Source organism: Rattus norvegicus, chromosome 11 (genome assembly GCF_036323735.1).
Source record: "Rattus norvegicus strain BN/NHsdMcwi chromosome 11, GRCr8, whole genome shotgun sequence".
Taxonomy (NCBI): Eukaryota; Metazoa; Chordata; class Mammalia; order Rodentia; family Muridae; genus Rattus; species Rattus norvegicus.
Window position 1 is genome coordinate 17888433 of NC_086029.1, and position 4702 is coordinate 17893134.

Here is a 4702-nt window from a genome sequence, read left to right on the forward strand (position 1 = left end):
AAAGCAAACAAACAAAAAAAAACCAGGTGAAACATGCAGCTTCCTTTTCTAGATGTCAGTGATTGTGAAACCACTAAACTTCTTTTAAGATAAATAGTGTGTGTGTGTGTGTGTGTGTGTGTGTGTGTGTGTGTGTGTGTGTGTGTGTGCACGTGCATGAGTGCAAGTGTTCTGGGCCTGTGTATGTGTTTGTGTGGTGTTTTGAATAGATGTGTATGTATGCATGTACTCACGCACATAGAGGGCACAATTTGACAATGACAGCCTCCCTCAGTTTTTCTGTAATTTTTTTTTTTTGAGACAGTGTCAAAGTGTGGAACTCACAGTTTTAGCAAGATTGGATAACTGAGGTGCTAAAGAGATCTGTCTGTCCCCATTTGCCAGTGCTAAAACTACACAACATATACAATGACACCCAGCTTTAGTGTAGGTGCTAGGGATCCCACAGCACCTACACTTATCTCACAACAGCCACTGTACTTGCCAAACCAATTCTCATAAGTATGATTATGTCTAAAACATATTTACATTTTATTTTACAAGTTAAGAATACTTACTGGGATGATGAAATGTAGCTTAACATGTGAATGTAAAGATCCAATTGGCATGACTCAGTTACAGGAAGCAGGAAGTAGATACTCAGCCCTAAATGAGACAGAGAACTAGAATGTCCAATACTTTGGGAACTTTTATGATGTTCTACTTTTCATATATATAGAAGAGTTAGATTCTTTCTTTTAAGAGTGGTTTACCTGCATGTACGTAATTTGCATATATTTGAAGTGAGGGTGGAGGTCAGAAGAGCCCATCCAAAAGATGGCCTATGAGATTGGCTTTGAGGTTTTAAAACTTAACTCCTTGGAAATGGAGTTAGAGATAATTGTGACTTACCATGTGAATGCTGAGAACCAAGCTGAGTACTGTGCAGGAGCAGCAGGTGTCTCAACCGCATTGGCCCCGAGTTTCTCATCTTCTCAACCGCATTGGCCCCGAGTTTCTCATCTCCTCAACCGCATTGGCCCCGAGTTTCTCATCTCTTCAACCGCATTGGCACCGAGTTTCTCATCTCCTCAACCGCATTGGCACCGAGTTTCTCATCTCCTCAACCGCATTGGCACCGAGTTTCTCATCTCAACCGCATTGGCACCGAGTTTCTCATCTCCTCAACCGCATTGGCACCGAGTTTCTCATCTCCTCAACCGCATTGGCACCGAGTTTCTCATCTCCTCAACCGCATTGGCACCGAGTTTCTCATCTCCTCATGTGCTTCATTCTGAATACTCTGTGAAGTCGCGTTGCTTGCAACCTAGTTCCTGAAATGTGTCTTGTAGCTCAGTGCAACTATTTAAGTGAATTTACTCCTGAAAGTGCACCTTTTAGTGTTTGTACTTGTCTCATAAATGTACCACCCATGACTACCTGCAGTCTTGACATGTATTTTTCACATAAAATAACTTCTTTTAGTTGTTGCTGACAGCCTCCAGACTGGAAAAAAAATAGATGGTGTTTTCCAAATCTCTTAATCACCCTATTTATGAACTCTTTCTGGCCTAGTATTATAGAAATGGATGGGCATGAAGTGACCAGTTCCACAAAAATATTTTTCTTAGTCAAATATACTCTTTACCTTAGGAGAAGGATACAAAGAACCATGCAAGACTCCCCACGTGAAGTTCTTAGTTCTCCAACTCAAGCAGTATAGTTAGCCAATTTATTTACTAGGTCCAGGGTGAGGTGGGACCAGTAGGAATGTAGTTAGACATGCTTTTCTATAATTCAGTGGTCATGCTAGTCCAAACATGTAGAAACATTATTTTCCTCAGGAACACAGGGAAGAGTCTGTGGGTGGCAGCCTTGTAGGTTCCTTAGAATGAAGAACTTCATTGTTCCAACAGAAGATGGGATGGACTTCTTTAATAAGCATAGGGTCTGTCAGGAAAGTGAAGCTTGATGCTTAATAATGAACAACAGAAATATAATTGTCCTGATAAATAGATTTGTTAAATTATGTTTGTATAGGAGTGGAATGGGGAAGAAACATAGCAGGTATGCCTTCAAGGGCCTGCAGATAGCTCACAATATTAGTTCTAAATTTTAGGCCTTATGGTAAAACTATGTCTTGACTTTCCTATAAGATCTTCTGGTCAAGTAACACAAATAGAAAAACTTACATCTTTACATCTCTGAATTTTATCTTTCAGGTTTCTCTGTGTGTTGCACCTTGCAGATTTCACCTAGACCCCAATTCTGTTGAGCAGTGAGAATGTAAATACGATTTCCTAAATTTAGTCTTATAGAGAGAATCTCTTGTCTCCTATGTGTTTGGAAGCATATTCCATATATTTGGAATCATTATCTTTCAATAAAACTTGATGGCCAATGACTTGAGCCATTGCAGAGTCCTGCTTGGTCACTGGCCAAGAGATGGTGTGACACTGTTCCCACCCCTGGAGCAGAGCCAGCAGGGCATAGACCTCCCTGAGTGTTGGCATTTGCTCTATGCTCTGCCCAGTAGTTACCTAGCAACAGTTAAGTAGGCCTAGCTTACCATGAAAGGGACTGTTAGGCTGCTGCCTCTCTCTCTGACTCAGACTCTTTCCTTTTCCTCTCCCTAACCCCTTTTACACTCTTTCCCCTTTCCCCTCCTCACCTCTCTCCGTGTTCCTGGCCAGCCTCTTCTCTGTGTCTGTGTCTGTCTCTGTCTCTGTCTCTTTTTCCACCCGCCCCCCTCTTCCCAGGTCCCAAGGGAGGACTGATGAGCTCACAGCCAGCCTCTGGTGTCTTCGGGGACAGCGACAGGGACGGAGGTATTCACAATCATGATTGACCTTCCTTGCTGACTCTTCCATTTAGCACCTCTGTCCTTGGATGCGATCTTTCTCACGATGGTTTCTTTTTCTTACTGCTGGAAAATAATAGGCTAGGTAAACTGTTCTCTGGCCGTGTAGGCGCTGGCACAGAGCTCAAACCCTAGTTTCACCTCGTGATGACTTAGGGATCTAGCCTGGCTGTCCGCATTTCGTTATTAATTTATCCTCAGGACGCTGGTAGGGATACTATCACTCAAAAGGGAATGTCTTCACTGCTACTTCCGGCTCCCTAATGGGACTCCTCCCAGTCTTAAAGGCTTCTGAATTCACAGGCTAAATATGGCCGTAATACCCACTAAATAAAGACTGTCAATGGTTACTTAAAGGGTCTTTATTTTTTTTTAACAACTCTCACCATTGATCCAAAAAAATGAAAAGATTTCTACATGCAGGCTTTTCTCCACCTTCACTTCCACTTTATTCCTCCTCACACACTCAGCTCCCAGTCCCTTTTAACTCTTAATTGCACTCTCCAGATCTTGTTTCAGAATTATCTTGCTCTGCCGTCTATGATGCTCACACCACCTCCGTACTCCTGTGGCCCCAGCCAGTTACTGCTACTGCTTGCTCCGGTAGACAATCTTAAAATTCTACTTCCCTGGGAATGTTATCTCTGGTTTCTCTCCATTCTGGTCCCCACCAGCTGTGGTGGGAGAAGGAGCTGCCAAGCCACGCTGGGCATCACTCAGACCTGCCATCCTGCTGTTCTGCAGAAAGCAACAAAACAGGTCTATTTGTCTTTGTATGATTTTTTCTTTTTCTTTTCTTTTTTCTTTTTTTTTTTTTTTTCTTTTGCCTCTGCTGATACAAACCGATGCTTCTGCCATTCCTTTCTGAGGAATAACAAACTTGTGACTTTGCGCCGCAGGCGAAGCTATCATATCACTTCAGTGCCCTCTAAGCTAAGAGCACTGCTTAGCATCAGTGCCATCTTGGTTAAGGGCAATCTCATGACTATCCACCATCTTTGTTATGGGCAGTTAATACTTCACTGCCTTCTTACTTTAGAACAGCCTGATTTAAGTTCTCCAAAGACACTTTTCAAATAAGTTAAGATTTCCATATACGTTCTATCCTGACTTGATAAATAATAATTTTAATATTAATTTAAAGATTTGCAACATTAAAAAGGTTAAATATCACTGCCTTAAAGCTATGTTAAGCCTTGTTTTTGCTACTTAATTGAATTACAACATACACTATATAATTAAAAACACAGATTGTTTAACTCAGAGGTGCTCAAGAAATATTAACCCTCAATCTTTTCTAAAATCTGCTGAACATAATAGTAAATGTTTAAGCTTATTATGACAGACAGAGACTCCAAAACCCTAACAGTGACTCTTCACCCTCACTCCCAGGGTCTCCGAGAAGATAGGGACACAGTGACAAGATTCTATCTAGGCTGTGGTATGATAACCACTAAGAAAGACCACTCTATTGCCTTGCCCACTGCCAGGGTTTGACGTAAACACTGGACAAACAGAGGATACTCAGAAAGAACACAAAGACAGAAAGGTTGAAAGGGAAAGAAAGAAAGACCAAAGAGGCGTTGTTATTGTTGGCAAGGTCCCACTTAAGAGGAACTCGTTTAAATGGCTCTAGGCTCACTGCTTCTTTCTTTTCTTTAAAACCCTCTAGTCACTTAGCAAGCAACTGTGTGGAAGAGAAGCTTCCAATTTACATATTTACTTTAAGACACCCCAAAGTGTCAAACAAATTTGATTTTTATTTATATTTTGCAAACGAGTCATTTTTTGCTGAGAAACAGCACTTGGATGTGCTCAGACTTACTTTGTAAGAGTTTAAGAGTTTGATAATGTCTCAGAATC

General features: G+C 41.5%; 1 long non-coding RNA gene across 1 annotated transcript; it reads right to left on the reverse strand.

The window, feature by feature from the left end:
* Positions 1 to 1697: 1697 nt before the first annotated feature.
* Positions 1698 to 3288, reverse strand: LOC134480947 (uncharacterized). Its single transcript, XR_010055990.1, has 2 exons — positions 2651 to 3288; positions 1698 to 1929 (listed from the first exon to the last, which is right to left on the reverse strand). It is a non-coding gene; the product is annotated as an uncharacterized LOC134480947 (long non-coding RNA).
* Positions 3289 to 4702: the final 1414 nt, after the last annotated feature.